Source organism: Callospermophilus lateralis, unplaced genomic scaffold, assembly GCF_048772815.1.
Source record: "Callospermophilus lateralis isolate mCalLat2 unplaced genomic scaffold, mCalLat2.hap1 Scaffold_43, whole genome shotgun sequence".
Lineage (NCBI taxonomy): Eukaryota > Metazoa > Chordata > Mammalia > Rodentia > Sciuridae > Callospermophilus > Callospermophilus lateralis.
Genome location: NW_027514380.1, coordinates 2,024,041 through 2,044,416, shown reverse-complemented (window position 1 = coordinate 2,044,416; position 20,376 = coordinate 2,024,041). Strand labels below are relative to the sequence as shown.

Here is a 20,376-nt window from a genome sequence, read left to right as displayed (position 1 = left end):
TGTGAATAACATGCTCCCAGGGCCATAGTCTAAGAAACTCTGGAATATATGTCATCTATGTGGAACACTCAAAATTTGATGCATCTTGCCTTCTGAACATGACCTTTTGTGTTATCGGTGAATCTAGCATACAATTATTGTGATGGCTTGATAATGTGATCACTTGGTTGATTTAATCTGTTTTTTAAATGAGTGTGATCTCTGTGATCAGTTGTATTGCAAATGTAGCTGATGTGTTTAGATGTTGGGAAATAAAGCAAACAAGGTGAAACTAAGAACAGCAAGTGTGATGAAAATGATAAGGCATAGAAATCTGCAGGATGCTCTGTGTGAGCCATCTTGATCAAGCAAGATATATTTGAACCTAACATACATAAATAGGCGCATAAGCATACTATGCACATACACCTTAAGGCAAGTTGCACAAAATGTTTACCTTTATTTATACCACTAAATGCAAAGCATAGACTCTATTCTTCTATTATTCCACTCCACTGCACTCTACTCCACTCCATTCCATTTGTTCATATTAGTTAAAAATATAATGGGCTTGGCACCGTGGCACAGACCTATAATCCCAGCAGCTCCAGAGGCTGAGACAGGAGAATCTTGAGTTTAAACACAACCTCAGCAACAGCGAGGTGCTAAGCAACTCAGTGAGACCCTGTCTCTAAATAAAATACAAAAATGGGCTGAGGATGTGGCTCAGTGTTCGAGTGACCCTGAATTCAATCTTTGGCAAGTCGTTCCCCCTAAATAAAATCAGTCCCTATGAAATAAGTAGACTTCATTTCACTAATGATTGTACACAAAGTATTTTCACACCATTCGTGTCTTCACAAATGAACTTAGGGTAATGATGTCTGAATCATTCCACAGTCTTTCCTACCCCCATATGCGCTCCCGTTCCCTCCTTCCCTTTTGCCCTATTAAAAGTTCCTCCATTGCTCTCATGCTACCCACCCATCACCATTATGAGTCAGTATCCTATATCAAAGAAAATACTTGGCCTTTGGTTTTTAGGGATTGGCTTACTTCACTTAACATTATATTCTCCAACTCCATTCATTTACCAGAAAATGCCATGATTTTATTCCTTTTTATTGCTTAGTAATATTCCAATGTGCATATATACCAAAATTTCCCTACCCATTCATCTACTGAAGGGCATCTGGGTTGGTTCCACAATTTAGCTATTGTGAATTATGCTTAGATAGTTTGAAGAGCTTGCTAAAGCTATGGAATGATGAGGGGATGATGAGGGGATTTCATTAGATTCTTTAATAGATTCATGAAATCCCTTTGAAGTAATAAAAGCTAAGTGGTATAAAGCTATTTACAGTTAGAACACTATATAATACCTACTTATTATATTATCAACTTTATTTGTATTATCTCATTTAATCTTTACAACAGTATTTTTAGATTGGTCAAATTATACCCCAGCATTATAGTTAAGGGAATTAATGTTCAATGGGAGGAAATAATTTTTTTATTCACCAACATCATAAAAATAAATAAAATCTTAATACAGAAAGCTTGACTCCAAAACTATTTTTAAGCTTGCAAAATCCAGTAAGATAATTTATTTCTTTTCTTTGTTCCAACAAAAAGATTTCTTCATGACCTTCTCTGTGCCATGCTCCATGAACATAAAAGTAACTGACTGCTCTGATAGCATTCATTGTAAAGAGAAGGATAAACAGAAATCAAGGTTGAAGTTCATTCCTAAACTAACAGAAGAGGCAGAAAAACATAATCAGTTACACATTGACTATGAAAATAAGGTAATTCCTTTCTTCGGAATTTTTCTTAAAGAAGAAATCTGTAAGTTTATCAACAGAAGAAAAAACCATGTTGGATTTGATGTCTTCCAACTTTGTACTCTAGGAATCTGACACATTTTTCCTACTGTGAAATTTTTGGTTTGGAGTGGTACACTATCATCGGGTCACCTGGTAGGTCTCTGGCCTCACATACATTCTCTTGAAAGTCAACATTTTAACTCTAGAGTTACTGTTTGTAGTAAGGAGATTAATGATTGCTCTTGGTTGCAGCCTATATGGAAATCTACACAGTCAGCAGCAGTGTTCTGGTTATGGGAAGAGGACTCAGGTGATACAGGGCTGTGATTCATTGCTACTAAACAATTTCAGTAAAGTTCAAGGTCTTTAGGTCTAAGTGTAACTCATGAAACATACCCCTTACCTGTCAGCTTCTCTGACAATATTAATAAAAATTTAGAATGACAGCAAATACAGAACTCTGCACAGAATCACCTGAGGCTGAATTACTTATTATAATAGGCAACAGAACTCAACCTGCAAGGTAAAAGCTTACTTTCCTTCTGTAATTTCACACAAATTTTGATAGAAACACCTTTGAAGCAGAATGGTGCCTAACACATTTATTATTATTATTATTATTATTATTATTATTATTATTATTTGAATACAATGAATGTAGGTAAAGAAACTAAGAGTAACTGATTCAAGTTAGTGTTATCTGCTAAAATGTTTGATATGATATGAAAGTACTTATATTTTAAGATAATTTCAAACTAATTATAAAAGCAAAGTTAATATGGGAAGTTACAACTGATTTCAACTATTCTAAATGTTATTCTTGAGTTTTTTTTTACAGTCAGTTAAAAGCCATATGGGAAATTATGTCTACTTGATTTCTAGTCCTTTCATAACCTTTGTCTAATTTTGAGCCCAAATTTATATACCATACTTTGCTTTTTGGAAATTTAGTTACTGCTGAAAATTAATTAATCTTTAGAGAACAAGACTTCTCACCATTCAAAAATTTCCAATAAACTCTGAAAGCAATTCCAAAAGAAGAGCCCTGCAACATGACTACAAAATATCGGGTGCCTGAGGCAGATTCCCGGAGCCGCCCTATTCCCCCCACCCCCAACAGGGTCCATATACAACTCAATCAATCTAGCACCACAGCAATTATATACAGCTTAACTCAAATCATCATCTCAAAGGTTCACTGGAGTCACCTTTCAACCATTCCCTCTGGCAATATGCCAGGCATCATTCTGACTGTGGCTGTGGCTCTCAACAGGTTCCAAAAAATTTGTGCTGTTTTAAGTCACTACCTTTGTGCTAATTTGTTACATGGGGATTGAAAAGTGACAGTTACTGGCATTCTTCTTTAAACATGGGGAAAATTGAATCCAATGGGGGAATTCCTCTATGTTAGGTCCCCAGGCCCGGGAAAATCCTATCTGGATTATCTCTGCTCTCTGGGAGCTTCACTGTGTCTTCTTGCTTCTTCATGGAAGGGAACTTGTGTTAGTAGCCCTGTGGCTTGCCCAGCCCCCTCCTGCCAGAGATCTTGATAGTTCTGAGCATCTCCCCCTGTCCTGTGGTCTGTCCCTGTCAGTTCCCACAGGCAGCTCTCCTGCTGATGAGACAGCCCAGTTCCTTGTGAGTCCCTTGGATGCCTCATGAGACAGACCATGTGCTCACATCTTGCTGAGGTCGTTCCTTTTCCATTTTCAGCTTCTTCTGGGGTGGCTGAAGGATAATTCCAAGAAGCTCCCTGGTGGCTCTCTAAAAGGACTGAGAAGACCCACTGGCATAACTTGAACCCCTGGTGTTGAATGCTGGGACCTTTCCATCTTCCTGAGATTGCAGCAAAGGGCTGTACTGCTGTACCCCTTCAGCTCTTTGTGCTAACCTCCAGAGCAGCAATCTATTATTTTTAGCACCTTTTGCCATCTGTAGAGGATTAGGATTTCCCATATCGACAGCTCTTTCCTCAGTTTCTCCCTCTCTATTCCCACCCCCAAATTTTACTATAAACATAAAGAAGAACCAGCTTTCACTTCAACACTTTGCTTAGACATCTCCTCAACCCAACTTGTAAACTCACCATTGACAGGTCCTACCTCCTAAAGGGAGGAAACCATTTTTCTAAGCTTCTGGCCACTGTGGAACAAGAGTCTCCCTTCCTGAAGTTTCAATAACATGAGGTTTTTTTCTTCTGAGCACTTTCTTGCAGTCCTTTTAGGGTCCATAATTATAGCAGTTTTTCAAAGCAATCTAGGCATTTACAATTATTATCATTCTTCTCAAAATTCCAGCAGCTTATTTTACCAGCAGATTCCAAAACACTTTGCACATATTTGAGGTTTTGTTATGGTAACATGGCTGGTACCAGAATTTATATCAGTGTTCTGTTGCTTCCATACCTATGATCACAAACTTAGAAACTTAAAAAAGGACCCACTCGCTACCTCCCAGTTTCTGTGCACCAGACATCAAGCAGGACTCAATCGAGTTCCCAGCTTAAGGAGTCAAAGCAGGACCAACTGAGGTCCTGCTGGCCTGTTTCCCTCAGGGACATCAGGTCCTCTTCCAGGCCCATTCTTGTGACTGGCGGAATACAGTTCCTTGAAGTTGCAGACTAAGATTCCCGTGTCCTCCTGGGTATTTGGGCAGCAGTCACTCTTGACTCCTTGCAGTCATTCTCCAATCCCTACTTATGGTCCTCTCCATCTTCAAAGGCCAGCAACAGTGTGGCAAAATACAATTGAACAAGATTCTCCCGGACAGTCACCCCCAAGGTGGGGTTTAGTTCTATAATCTTGCTTGAACTGGGACTTTCCTTCATTTACTTTAGTGTGTGATAAGTGAGCTCCTGATATAACCCCCTACAATGGACTTTACCATGACTGTCCCTGCTCCCATCTGAGCATATTTTGATTATGATATTTCTCTCTACAGGTTCCTGTGTGGCATCCAATGGCAGCACCTTGGTTCTCCTGAAGTTCAGGAACTGTGCCAGGGTTTCTTTTATGTAACTTGTGTACATATCCAAAAGTCCTGCTTTTTTCTTATCCATCACAAATTATAGACTGAAGTGCTAGACACTGATGTAATTGGTATTTCTAAATTCTTCTGGAAGCAAATAATGAATGCACATAAAAAATAAAAGTAATAAAATATTCTTCATTGATTTCACTTTAAAGTTAGCCCAATTAAACTAACAGGGATTGTAAAATCAATTCACTACAAAGATTCTATCAAATAAGAAATGAATCTTGAGAAGATTTAACTGATGCCAATTATTAAGTTATAGTAATTATTAAATTATTTTTGCAAAATGCTCATATGCTTTAACATATTTTTAAAGCACATTAATTAAGCAAAAATATATCTGCTTTCTTCTTTGAGGGAAGCTCCTTCTACCCATGATTGCAGAAGATTATAAACTATTTGCTTTTAGCCTCCTCAGATTAAAAGAATGTAATCAGAGACAGAATGACAAATTAATTAAAATAAAAAAGCTTTTTATAAAACTAGAAAAGTACTATCATCTTGTTATGTATTCATTCATATGAGTAATGTCCCATTTGAGGTCAAACAAAATATTTTCCAAAAGTTATAAGTTTCAGTTGAACTACTATATTTCAAGTTTCTCAGCCTTAACTTCTGTAAAAATCATGTTATATTGAATAAAAATGCAATTTTTAATAAATACAGAATCTAACACTGAAAAAGGTACAGATGGACATATGTTTTTATCTTGTGGTTTTCCTGCTTATTCATGTTAAACAGTACGTAGAATTAAATCCATAAAAATGGAAGCTGTTTGAATCAGACCATTCCTGATTCTAAGGTAACACAGAAGATCAGCTTTCTTTAAAATGGACAGAGGACTGGTATATGTGTGCTTTTTGTTTTTCTCTGGTGGGGAATTAATATGAAATATCAAGTTTTCAAAGGTTTCCATTTGTTGTCTTTAAAAAACATAGCTGTAATTTTGTGAACCTTATGCCAATGATTTGCCCCCACCTCTGATGCTGAGCTGTCCTGGTCAAATGCCTTGACTTTTATAAGATGTGACAGGAAGCTATGTGGGGCAATTTCAGAATATAGACCTCACCAGCTTTCACAGCTTTTCACAACCTCCTCCCCCATTGCCCCCCAGCCCTTGAGGAACTCTGGACCCCCAGGAAGAGAAGAAGACCAAGTACCGGATTTTAGGGTCTCTCACCTGCTAGACTACACATGCAGTGACCTCCCCCCACCCCAGGGCAGCTGCATGAGGGGGCCCAATAGGCATCAGAGCAACCAGTTGGACACAGCATGGTGGAGAAGTATAGTTAAGGGTTGTTTTCAGCCACTAAGCTTCAGGTTAAGGGATTCAATGCAGCCACAGAGTCCAAAAATCTAATCCTCCACCAAAAGCTGGTACAAAAAAATGAGTCCTCTTTCAAAAACTCCACTTTACCACAGACTTCTTTACAAACTGCTATATACAAAGAGATTCTGTACCAACATTTTAATGATCTTTTTCTATTCAATGAGTCAAAAGGAGGTAATATTGCATTCATCATTTTCAGAAAAATGCATTAGAGAATAATATTAATAGAAAAGATTATTTTTATAGTATGAAAATTTGTAATTAATTTCTCCTATTCAAAAATTATACTTAGTGTATTTTTGTCTTTAAATAAATTAAAATTTATAGTATCGTTTTATCAGTGTAAGAGCTCGCAGGCTTCAAACCATCTTCAATTTCTCAGGGACAGACAGCCAATTCTGCAGGTAATATTTTCTCCATTGTATTGTTATCTGATTTCTCCTTTTTCTTGAGAATTTTTTTTCTCCTTGGCTTAGATGAGTGAGAAAATCTATTGGGGTAAAATTCACCTAGACCAATGTGAGAAATGGAGCCCTGAGTGGAAAACTAGGCTCTGGCTTTTTTTTTTTTTTTTAATTAATTGAAGGATCCATTCGGTCCATCTTTCTTTTATTTTATTTTTTAAATTTTTTTAATATTTATTTATTTATTTTTAGTTATTGGTGGACACAACATCTTTGTTTGTATGTGGTGCTGAGGATTGAACCCGGGGCCGCACGCCTTCCAGGTGAGTGTGCTACAGCTTGAGCCACATCTCCAGCCCTAGGCTCTGGCTTGAGACACAAAAGCCTCCTGCCTCAGCAGAGCCAAACCAGAGCGGAGCCAAACCAGAGCGGGGCTGCTGCAGGGGCCCCGCAGCTCTTCTGCTGCTGACTCTGTGGGCCTGGTTCTTCTTTATTCCAGAAGGTTTCATCTTCCATGGAATGCCTTGGCCTTCCTTAGTCAAGTATACAGAGTCTTCAGGTTGGAGCTTTAAAAGCTCTCATGAGGAAGGATTCCCCCTCTGAGAAATGTGTCATTTTATGTTCACCAGGTCTGAACTCAAACAATTATAAACCCGTATCCCCTACTCTAAACGATGATCACCCACAGTGATGATGAAAGAAACAATTACTATTTAATTTAATAGTTAGTATTAAATAAAATGAGGTCCACACAAGAAAAATCAAATTTATGTTACTGGTTCCTAGAGCAATGTCTTATCTTCCACCACTGCAGCTGTGATGCTGGTCTGTAAGTCTGTTACAGTCATTTTTATTTTCTTATTTGTAATATCTGAATAAGGACTGACTTGTTTTACTGATTCCTTAAAGTATATTTACATAAATAGCAGTAGTTCTGGATCTCACTTATTTAATCCCTTCAAATATTAGTAGGGGGAAATTGAAATATGCAATAAATACTACTTCCCCTAGAGAGATTGTTATGGCTCTTGCTATCCCCAGTCTGATAAGGGCATATATTCCTAAATGTGCCCCAACTTAAGTAGGAGGTGGTGCTTCCAATTCAGCTGTCACTTCCAACAACTGTCAGTATTCATTTGAGACAAATGGTTTCCATTTTCAATCAGCGAGCTATCCTAATTGTCATGTGACACTAAAATATTTAGCTTAAATTTACACACACACATTTTCATTAAAATACATTTTTAAAAAAATTCTTCAGTCATCAAATCACCATCTGTTTTTCTACAAAATTTTGCTTTTATCATTAAGATGTCTTTATTGATTTATTGTTAATTTCTCCTTTTTCTTGAGAATTGTTTTTTCTCCTTGGCTTAGAGGAGTGAGAAAATTTATTGGGGTAAAATTAACCTAGACCAATGTGAGAAATGGAGCCCACATGTGGAAATCTAGGCTCTAGCTTGAGAAACAAAATCATTGTGACAGAAATAGTTTCATTTTAGCACAAAAATTTTATCCTTAAAGTTTAGATTTTTTTCACTTTATTTTATTTGTATATTTTATTTGTATATTTTTTATATATATACATACACACACACACAAACATACATACACATTTATATATATTTTAATGAGGTGCAGAGGATCACATGTGCTAGGCAAGTGCTCTACCACTGAGCTGCATCCCCAACCCCTAAAGTTTAGAATTTTTCAATGAGCAAAACAGAATTACTTGACGAATCTCAAATTAAAGGCAAACATTCTTGTCATAGGCCAAAAGGAAGTAATATTCATTTACCTCTTTGAGATCATTGATTTTCTCAGGTAGAATTTCCCCCCAGTATCTGAAAGTCCAAAAGGAACCTTGCTACCTGTCCTACCGCCTGTCTCACTAGCAGAGCCCTGCCTGACTGTCTGGCACTCCTTCCCCAGGATGCACTTCAGGATGGACAATTTGGGGAATCATATGCATGCACCACAATCCAGTTCCTTGGCCTCCCACTGTCCTTCCCTGGGCAGTCCTCAGCCTGGCTTCCTCTGGCTCTCTGCTTCCCTATTTCTGTTCCACCATGCTGAGCTACATAGAATGGCAGAAGAGAGACATCAGGTGGTTTTTGATGACTTTGTACACCATATAAACTAGGCCTCCCTAACTTCTTGCTGCCCAAGAGAAACACCCCCTCATGATCAAACCATTGCTTGGGGGCTTTGTTACCCATACTCAACATAACCTCTAACTATGTTCCCAACCTAATGCCCTCTAGTCCTTGAGAAGTGCATCACAATCCATTTGAATAATGTCACCTGACGTTGTGCAGTACTCAGCCTGTGCAGTTATCTGTGGTGACTCTACACTGTCCTCAAACCATGAAGCTCCTAACATTCAAATATGACTTCACCTTAAAGTAAATTCAAAGACATACTCCCTCCTGAAGGATGTACAACATAGCTCCTTTTTTGTTACTATTATTTCATGTGTTCTCTTAGACAAAATGATTGCTTCTTTCTTTCTTTCTTTCTTTCTTTCTTTCTTTCTTTCTTTCTTTCTTTCTTTCTTTCATGGTACTGGGGATCTCACTGAGTTTCTTAGAGCCTCACTAAGTTGTTGAGGCTGGCTTTGAACTTACAATCCTCCTGCCTCAAGCCTCCTGAGCCACTGGGATTACAGGTGTGTGCCCTGTCCCTGGCTTCCTTCTTTATTTTAGATTGTAGGTCTCTAAACATAAACTTGATTCCCTCCCTTTCCATTTACTCTAGGCTTTTAATGTACCTAATTTGGTTGGAAATAAATGTTTTATTATTTTTTGAGATTGCAACAATAAATGCAGTGGGACTCTTGTGTGACCATTTCATGAGGCTGGGCATGGAAGTTTACAGTTGTAGTGTCATGGGAACACTAAAAAATTTCAGATGTGGAACATTTTGGATTTCACATTTCTGGATTCAGGATGCTCAGCCTATGTATGGACCATGAAGCTGTTTATTGTTTCCATCTGACAGTGTTTAAATTACTTACTACTATTTCACAAGCCCCGCCCCAGAGCCTCAAAACACCACTGGCCTTGTCAGCCCCTATATTTCTGGGGTTCCCGGGGCTCAGCTGGACAATTTTTTCTCTGATCTCTCTTGGGGTTCTTTATAAAGTTGCTGCTCATGGTGGTGGAGGCTGGAAACATCCCAGGACCCACTGCCCCCTGGGATGTGGGCTGGGTGGGCCTCTCCCTGTCCCTGGGATGGCCTTTTGGGGCCACTCTGCACTGCTTCTGAAAGGGGGCGGGGCAGACCTTTGGTTGATGGTAAAGCATTGTAATCAGCTACTTGATAATCATAGCTAGTAAGTCTTCATCTTGCTTAGCTGGTAATTCTGCAAAATGAATCATATTTGGGGGTTCTTTTAATTTTTGAAGGAGAGGCTTTTTTCTTTCACATTTTATAAGTAAAGACTATTTTAAGACATGCTTTCAAAAATAGCACTGAATAAAGCTGGCACCTAATTTTTTTTAAAATTTGAAATTTAAATAAGGTTTGTTTTAAAAGAGTATTTAAGAGAGCAACACAGCTGGCTATCCCTATCAATACACTTATCATGCCAATCAAATCTTTTGCATGGTCTAGGTCTCCCTCAAGACCAATCAACATAACTAAGGGTGCAGAGCAGGCTGAACTGTGTTGTCTGCAGGGCAGGCTTAACAGATGTTGGCTGCAAGATAGCCCAGGCACTCAAACCCCCCTCTATCTGGTCTTTATCACCTGTTTGTGTCAAGTCCTGCTCAAGGCTGAGCACTCAAACCCCTTTGGGCCAACAAGGCAGCTTGCAGACCCAGAGGCCCCATTAGATTTGGGCTATAAAAACTCCCTCCTGCCAGGCACCTCTCTCTCTTGCTCTCTCTCTCTTGCTCTCTTTCTTGCATGTGCTCTCTCTCTCTCTCGCTCTTGCTCTCTCCCTGTTCATCTCTTCTCTTCTTTCTCTCTCTTTCCTTCTTTCCTTTCTCTTTGTTGCACTGCTGCAATAAAGATCTTTTGGTTGCTCGAGTGTTGTGGTCACTTTTCTTTCAAATGCACGTGTTTGTGTAGATAAGGCCTTATTAATATTAGCATTAAAATCATTTGGGATGAGTTTGATAGACCTTCATTGTCTTAGTTCCAGCGTCTGCCATGTTTAATAGTGTGTGAGAGGACAGAATTTAAATTTGTGGGGAAATATGAAAGATGGCTGGTGATAACTTTTTTCCTGAACCTTTCCAGATTCAAAGTCACTAGAATACTGTACAGGGTGCTATCTGAAAAGAAGTAAGTAAATATGACTTAAAAATGACTTGATATGAGAGGTGGTATATGTGCACCTCCAAGCAGTCCTGGGCCTGGTCATAATCAGAGAAGCTTGGGAGGCCTCTGACGCTGCTGTGATTCTGTGTGTCAGCCTTGCGCCTAGAATGCTGTGGCCTGCTGCTGCCACTTTCCACACACAAGAGCCCCACCGGGCTGCTACTTCTGAGACCCACTGGTACATGTGGAAAATCTCATGAGGTTTGTCTGGAACATGTGAAATAGAGATGGTTTTGCCTACATCGGAGAAGGAAGCAAGTATGCTGATTGCTTTTTTACACTGTGGCCCAGTTGGAAAGCCTGCTGGGAAAGCTCCTTAAAGCACTCTGTTGTGAATAAACCTATGGACCTACTAGTTAAACTGGAGGACTGACACAAAGCCTCTACATTTTCATGCATTTCATTCAAAATCATTGGCACTCTAAAATCAGATTATTCACCTTCAGCAGCTTTAAAGTCTTATAATGACCAAAAAGAAAATCAATGTACTCTATGAAAAGAGCATAAACTTTATTAAAAAACTAATTTTGAAATGTATAATTGTGCTTTGGGATACTTGAACTTGTGGGGAGAATCTTTTGATGGAGCTTCTAATTGGATAAAACTATATTTGGGGCTGGGGATGTGGCTTAGTGGTAGGATGAGTGCTAGTACACAGGAGGCCACATCTTCCATCCCTAGTACCACCACAACAACAAACTATATTTTGTACACAAATGTGCTAAAATTGAGATGTCAATCTGTGCAGTCTACAAATTTGCTTAAGATTATCAAAGCAACAAATTTAAAATATATGTTGAGCTTCCTCTTGTAAAAATATATGTTGACGTGTGTAGCTCTAAGTGGATTTTAAAAAGACAATTTCTAGGGAAAGATTTAAGCTGAACATTTGAAGAAACCAGAATTGAGAATACATTAAGCAGTGTTTGCTTGAATGTAGTAGATACCGTCCTACAAACAGAGAAAATTTTTGATTTAAGATTCTATAGAGAAGCAGTAATTGAAGGTGTCAGTAACTTCAAATTTATGCAGTTGTGAAGATAATTTTAGGAAATCTTATAAAGAAAAATAAGGAAAGCCATATGAAAAAAAAGGCATTTTTCAGAAAATGCCAGTACCTACTTTTGGAGAAAATGATGGCTAGGAAACTGATTAAACAATGTGAATAGTAGCAGGACTAAGAACTCTGCTCATGCTATTTTTAGCATGCAGGCAATTAACAAAAAGAAGTATTATAAAATTGTTATTATCAAAACTTTTCTATTGAGGAAAGCAAAAAGCAATAAAAAATGAAATAAACTTTATTTGTATATGAAATAAATTTTATTTATTTTTTAAAAAAATATTTATTTTTTAGGTGTAGATGGACACAACACAATGCCTTTATTTTTATGTGGTGCTGAGGATGGAACCCAGGGCTTCACACATTCGAGGTGAGTGCTCTACTATTGAGCCACAACCCCAGCCCTGAAATAAAATTTATTTAAAGTAAAAAAAAAATAAAATTCTAGATGCGCTGAAGATTATTAACTGCTTAGATGTAGCTGATGTTACTATAAATTGTATTCCATGCAGGGTGATAGTTATCATTAGAAAGGCCCACCAAACCAAGTTTCTGGAATTTCCCTGTTAGGTAGAAACTATTTTAATTATCACACTAGCAAGTGGCTTAATGGAAATGAAATGTGATATACATATTTCTCGTTTAAAATTTTCAGTAAACATAAAATGACAACTGTGAAACTAGAGTCAATCAGTGTTGCATGGTAAACTAAGTCATGATCAAAACTGCTCCATTTACCTATGAGATGCCAAAATGCATCCTGCTATCAGGTATAACTAATTAGAAAAAATAATATATTTTTAAAAACTGCTTAAGCAAGCAAAACTACATTGAAATTTCACTTTACTCCAGTTAGAACATCAGCCATTAAGAATAAAAACAATAATAAATGGTGGACAAGAAGTGGAGAAAAAGGAACACTTTTATATTGTTGATGGGCTTGTAAATTAGTACAACCAGTATGGAAAATTAGTATGGAGGTTCCTCAAAAGACTTGGCATGGAACCACCATATGACCCAGCTAAACCACTGGATAGTATTTATCCTTAAGAATTAGTCATACTACAGCTACAGATAAATACCCATTTTATAACTGCTAAATTCACAATTGCCAAATTATGGAACCAGCCAAAGCGTCCATCAGTGAATGAATGGATAAAGAAAATGTGGTATGTATACACAAAGGAGTTTTACTAAGCCAGGAAGAAAAATGAAATTGTGGCATGTATAAGAAAAATGAAATTGTGGCATGTATAAGAAAATGAATAGAACTTGAGAACTTAGGTTAAGTGAAATAAGCCAAACTCAGAAGGTCAAAGGTGGTATGTTTTCTCAGATATGTGAAAGCTAGAGAGGAAAAACGAAAATAAAGGTGTTTTGGGGGGAATCTCATGTAAATCTATAAATTGAGATAAGATATCAGTTGAGGAGAGGGATCAGGGGGAGGGAGCAAGCGATAAAAAAGACAAATACTGGTTAATGCTACTGGCCAAATTGTTACATTGTGTTCATGTATGAATATGTTACAATAAATCCCCCATTATGTACAACTATAATGTGCCAGTAAAACTATTAAAACAAATAAGCTGTTTAAATCAATTTATAGTTTCATAAAATCAACTTTCATCTAATTATGGAAAAACTGAACTTTACTGTCATTTTGGTTGTGTTCTGGAAAAAGAACCACCAAATTAAGGGTACATAAGTCAAAGCTAAACATTAAGCCTCGTGCCATGAATAAGCAATATGGGAGAGTAAGCCCAAGCAGGTCTATTTGGTTTAGTTTCTACTTACATATGCTTGTTGTACTTTGAAATTCCTAAAACCAGGGAGATTGGCTTGGTATTTTGGGAAACATACCAGAAAAGAGGAGAACTTTGCATTTTAGCCAAAACAACCAAAATAATAAATGCACTAGGTTTCCCACTCCGTCGGTTGACACACACCTATTTTCCCAGGAGAAACCCGGGATCTAGACCTCGGGAGGGCGCAGGGCGAGCCAACAGCGGCACGTCCTGAACGCAGCGAGGTGGTGGGCGGCGCTACAGCGGAGCGTCCTGAACCGGCGGGAGGCGGCGGCCTGGCAACGTCCCCCACTCTGCCCATCCCTCCTGGAGTTCTGGTCTGGGAAAGCATCCCCGCAAGTCAGTGGACAGAACGGCGACCAGGCCCGCGCGGGGCTTCCAGCCCAGTGGCTTCGGAGGCGCCCAGCGAGGTAAGGAGGCGACCCGCAGGACAAAGGCAGGCTCACTGCCGAGGGAGGCGGCGACTACCGAGAGCACCACCGCCCTGTCCTCCGGCCCCCGCCCCCCCTAGAAAGGCGCCCCCGAAGGGCGGCAGCGGGTCCCAAGCTGCCTCGCATGCCCACGCCCGGGCACTGGCCGCTAGGGAAGCCGGGAAAGGCCTCAGGGGCGGGGCCTGCGCAGCCCAAGGGACCTGCCCGGGCAAGCGAAGCTAGCAGGGCCACGGGGGCTGGCCGCTCGCGGGCGAGTGAAGAAGGGCCGACGCCGGAGGCGTGGCCTGGTCGGGCGGGTGAGGCCGGTTAGACGGCGAAGGCGGGGCCTGTGCAGCCCAACCAGACCTGCCCGGTAGAGCGAAGCTAGGAGGGTCACGGGGGCGGGGCGCCCGCCAGCGAGTGAAGAAGGGCCAAAGCCAGGGGCATGGCCTGGTCAGGCGGGTGAGGCTGGTCAGGCGGGTGAGGCAGGTCGGACGGCGGAGGCGGGGCCTCGAGGGCGGGCGGGGCCTGGGCCGGCGAAGAAAGGGCGGGGCGGGGCCTGGGCGGAGCTTCAGCGGCGGGGCGGAGCCGGCAGGTCCAGGCTGCCCCAGACAGTCAATGCCCTGATGGCGGCGGTGGCGGCCGCTGGCCTGTAGGAGTGGGGAGCTGCAAGGCCCGGGCTGCTGGGGCAGCTGGAGCTGGCCGTCCCCGGGAGCCAAGAGGCGAATCTGCAGCTGGGAGCGCACCCCAGGCCGGCAGAGGAGGCGGCTGCAGCCGGATCCGGAAGCGCTGCTGGCGGCTGAATCTCCCGCAGTCAGTGCCTGAGGCGGCGGCGGCGGCGGCGGCGGGGCCTGAGGTACCAAGGGGCGGCGGTGGCAGGGCCGCGGTGCCCAGGGGCGGCGGCGGCGGCGGCGGCGGGAGCGAGGCCCTCCCTCGGTCGGCAGCGCGCGGCTGCAACGGGGCTGGCGGAGACCCGCTTCCCCTCTGCGCCATCCCCGCTCCGGCGCGCGCGCCGCGGGCCTGGAGGGTTGGGGGCGCCGCGCTGGACATTGGTCGCGGCCCTCGCGGGGCCTCCGAGGACCCCGCACTCTCCCGCAGACACACCCTAGGGGCGGGGCGGGCGGCGGCGGGCGGGGCGGGGCGGGCGGCGGGCGGCGGCGGGCGTGCGGGGCGGGGGACCATGGTGCGGGGCGCGGCCTCTGCTGGGCGGCCAGCCCTGCGACCCGGGCGCCGGACTCGGACCCATTTGTCTCCAGGCCGAGCTGGACTCGGGCTGCCCTGCCGGCGCCTCTGCCCCGCGCCCGTGCTCCGGAGGAAAGTTTGGATGAAAATATCATTAGATGAATTACATTAAAAAGATTATATATTCTTAACTCAAGTAAATTGTCAAAAACTAAACATTTTAATGTTCAATTCTGAAAATGCCTTGAGGATTTAGCACACTCAGATTTTCTGTGGTATTTGAACAGTTCAATCCTGTTACAAAACATTTTGGTAATATATTTTAATAGCTAATCTTTTTCCAGCACCTTTAATCTTGGTGTCCTAAAATTGGGAATTTTTTTAAATGAAAAAAAATTTAATGAAAAATTAAATGTACACCAAGATTTTTATTTCAATGCACTATTTATTATTAAAAACATAGACATCAAACATATATAACAGTAGGGGATTTTAAAGTATGGTCAGAAATTCAATTAAATATTGTAAATTAAGACATTATTTTAGACTGTATACAAGACATTCAGTTTTAAATTAACTTGTCAATACTAGTTTAATTGATCATGTCTTGAGTGACACTCTAAATGATAAGTGATTAAACAAGGCAAGGCCTCTACCTCTGAGATACAGGCAACTCAACAGGATTTAGAAATGAATATGTACACACATATGTACTATGTAAATCAAGAATTGTTATTGCTTAAGAAAAGGAAAATCGGTTCTGTTGGAACACCAAAGGGAAGCAGATAAGTTTAAGCTAGTTGTCTCAGATTTCAATAGACATTCCAAGGAGAAAAGAAAAAGACCATTAAACGGAAATACTAGATATATTCAGAGAATAATATCTAGTCATTGGACTATAAGATGCACAGAGGGCTAGGCATGTAGGTTCCGTTCAGAGTACATAGGACTTAACTTGTATGCTTAGTAATGATGCTATTGAAGACTATTGAAGAACCAAGTTTTGTGATGTGAATTCAAATGCTAAAAAATGGAATTCATTTTTTCTTTCAGAGAGGAGAAATTCACCAAACCCAGATGTTCATTTCACATGGCTTACTTTGATTAAATGACACACTTTTTTTTATTATTATGTATCATGTTTATTTAGATTTATTCCCCTGATTTTGCATTTTGCTTGCTTTCTTCCTGTATCTCTTTTTTTTTAAATTAATTTTTATTGTAGGTTGTTCAGAACATTACATAGTTCTTGATATAACAGTGCGATTTTATCCTTATTTCTTCTATTACTTTTAAGTAATTTTTTTTACAGCAACTTTTGTTCCTGTACTTTAAAATGAATTTTAGAAACATAGAATAGATTTGTTTTGAAAAATTTATACATCTTGTGAAGGAACCATGCTAGTTTTTGTGAGGGGGAGCATGTTCATTGCAATATTTGAAAATACCTGAGTAGGGGAAGCACTATAAACACATACAAATTAAATAAATAATGTTATAAATCTCTGGAGATACAGAAATTTGTAATGAGAAAATTTTAAGTTTAAAATCACATTTCAGTTTTTAAAAATTTTTTTTTGATATTTATTTAAGATAACCAGATGAATAAAGAGGATGAAAATTGTAGATGAGGTTTTTTGTTTTTGTTTTTCCTAACCAGGATTCTCTCTGAAATTCTAACTTGTTACTATATTATTGTACTGTAGTAATAATCAGGACAGACCATGTGGGAACCAAGACCATCTTTCAAGGGATATATCATAGAACAGAACCTATAGTACTTTCTTTCTCCTAAATTAGAGTGAATAATTAGCATAGCAAGATTCATATACGGTAATTGGTTATGGGGATTAGGCTATCTGTGTCATTATGAATGACTTTATACACATAAACCTCAAAATTCTCGACAGAATTAATATTTGATTATTTTTTAATAATGTTGAGTTTTATTTTTTAATCTTTATTCATTTTATTTATTTTATATGTGGTGCTGAGGGTTAAGCCCAGTGCCTCAAATGTGCTTAGACAAGTGCTCTCCTTCAACCCCAGCCCCTTATTTTGTTATTTTTATTCTGGTACACTTACATTTAAACATATTCAGTAGTTTTATAATATAAAATGAAACTAAAACAAAATGGATATAGAATATGAAAAAGAATTAACAAATGTCAAAAATGTCCTTAATGCTATGTAGAATTAAAATCCATACAGGGAAAAACAATCAAATGTCATCATTGAGTAAGTTCAGTTTTGGAAGATAGCATTTCCAATGTATTGTTCTCAATGAAATAAAGAGGCCTGCTTTTTCATTAACTGAGAAGTCATTTCAGTGATTGTGCTTACCTACTTTTAAATGTGGCACAATGATCTATTTTGAAAACTTAATTTCTGGCGGAATGGCCTTTGCTGTAATGTTTATGTTTGACTTTAATGCATTCCTTTAATTTCTGTTGTATTTTTGATTTGCAGATTGCTCTGGGAATAGTCACAAACATGGAAGAAGCAGTGAAGTGGATAAGTTACACTTACCTTTGTGTACGGATGAGAGCAAATCCATTAGTGTATGGCATCAGTTACAAAGCTTATCAGGTAGAAAACTCAAACTCATTTATTAAAAAAAAAACCTCAAGCCTTCTCTTTAGTTTTGTAATCCTTTCATGATGTGAGGATAAATATTTGCTACTGTTGCCTCATCTGAATAGAGTTATGGACCTAGAAGAAAAATAAAGAGCCTTAATCGTTTTTAAAATACACTAAAAAAAATTAAATTGGTTCCTTGTAATTATTTTCCTTTATTTAAATTTCTTTTCCCATTAATAATGTTGATATTTGTATCATTCTATTTTTCAGGTATATTTCTGTTAGATGTTAATATTTCACCATGATTTTTTACTCTGGTACATTGAGTTTTAGAAATCACCGTATATAAGGAAACATATAAACCATTTTTAAAAATACACTTGTTATATACAATCTACTCCTCCTGTCATGTCCCTTCTATTCCCTATAGTGAAATAAAAGACAGCATTAATGCATTATTGTCTTAACAGTTTAAAGTTTGAAGTCAGTTTCATGATTCAATGTGTGTGCATAGACAGAGAATTAGATACATGTGATAGCAGGTCTTCCTATGAGCTTTATAGTTGTGTGGTCCATGTGGCTTACAGATCTTGTCTTTTCTTTAGAACTCTGCTTTATATACTGTAAATGCTTCCTAATTACAGATAAAATTCAGTTGTAATGTAATAAAAACATTATTTCACCATCTTCATATGATATTTACTTCTGTTAAGTCAAAATAATCAAAGAGGTTGAGTCTAATTCAAAATTATAGTTTTTCTCTATTTACCAATATACGTACACACAAATATTGTATTGATAAATAAATACACATACATATGCATTGAGAGTGTATGTATGTGTGTGTGTATTGGTAAATACATATATATATATATACACACACACACACACACACACACATACATACATTTGTTATCAAAGCAATTGCCAAACTTTTGGGGTTTTTCTTTCATTTTTCCTTTTCTTGTGCAGTAGATTTTGCATGGAAGAGTTGAAACTTAAGACTTAGGGGGGAAACATTAAGAATAGTAGTAGCAACTAGTTCTGAAGCTGGTAATCTGAAATTCTTAGGTTTTCATACTTGGGTCTTCTTTACATAGAATTCCACTACTTTTCTGCTTCTCAGTTAAAATATGTGCTGATCTTCAAATGGATATCTTATTTTATAAGCAATTTATAACTGCATTATAATCTGTGATTTCATACATTTTTATATTTATTAATTTTTAACTGATACTCTATAGGCACACATAAAGGTGGGAATCACTGATGGTTATTCATACATGTGCATAGCATAATTTGGTCAGTTTCTTCACTCGGTTCCTCCCTTTTCCATCCCTTCTCCCTTCCCTCTGTACCCTTTATCTACTTCGCTGATCTCGGTTCTATTTTCATGGGACATTGCCCACCCCCTTTCTCTGTTTTTTTTTAGTTCCTTAGTTATCTCTTGCTTCCACATGAGATAAAACATAAGGCCTTGTCTTTTGAGTCTGGCTTATTTCACTTAGCATGATGTTCTCCAGTTCCATCCATTTGCCAGCAAATGCCATTTCATTCTTCTTTAAGTCTGAATAAAACTCCATTTTGTACATATACCATATTTTCTCCATTCATTCATATGTTAATGGGTACCTGAACTGGTCACATAATTTGACTATTATGATTTGTGCTGCTGTGACCCAACAATCCCAACAGACCTTGCACTTTTTAAATTATGTGTCTCTAAATGTTCTCATCACAAATATGATCATGGTGAGAATAGTTAAAGGTACAATGAAAATTTTCTGAAGGACTAAAAATAAACAAGTACATGTATTTTCATGGGTTAAATATCCCTTGGAATAAGATAAACACATCAATTGATTTTTAAGTATTAGGTTAATATCAAAAGTTTTTTTGCAGTATAATGAAAACTTTAACATAGTTTTCTGGCATTTAAAAAAGAGGAATTTGGTTTCATTCCAGGATTCATAGTTTTACTGCCTTTACAGTTCTACATCTTAACTTTTTCTTTAACTTATATGTTTTGATTTTGTTGCTCTGTAAATTTGTATCTATAGAATTCTTATGGACAAAAACAAATCAAGTAGTTTGGACCTGATATATATAGTATCACTTATAGCAAATATTTGCTGATAATACTCTTGATGCTATGTTACTTATCTGCAGTTGGTTTCCTTTTGCCTCATTTTTCTGATTTTTAAAACTTTTTAAGCTGCCATAAAGATCTAAGTTAAAATAAATGGAAGAAGTATTAACTCATTAGATTTCTATGAGTTTTACTACTTCTCCAACACCCCATTAAAGGTCATATTTTACATTATTGCTCATAACAAGAGATTAATCTTCAAGACTTAGATATGTATGGTTGTGCACTTGTACAGTATGGTTGTGCATGTATATACATAGCAACAAGAATATTTGTTAGGGGGCTGGGA

At 38.8% G+C, this 20,376-nt stretch overlaps 1 protein-coding gene across 11 annotated transcripts in view; it reads left to right on the top strand.

Annotated features, from left to right (window-relative positions):
* Window positions 1–14,825: 14,825 nt before the first annotated feature.
* Window positions 14,826–20,376, top strand: part of LOC143640649 (uncharacterized) — a 48,861-nt gene continuing 43,310 nt past the window's right edge. For all 11 annotated transcript variants that reach the window (XR_013155057.1, XR_013155052.1, XR_013155053.1 and 8 more), the window contains exons 1-2: window positions 14,826–15,032; window positions 17,828–17,947. The gene's annotated coding sequence lies outside the window, so the exon portion shown is untranslated. The remainder of the gene's footprint in view (window positions 15,033–17,827; window positions 17,948–20,376) is intronic.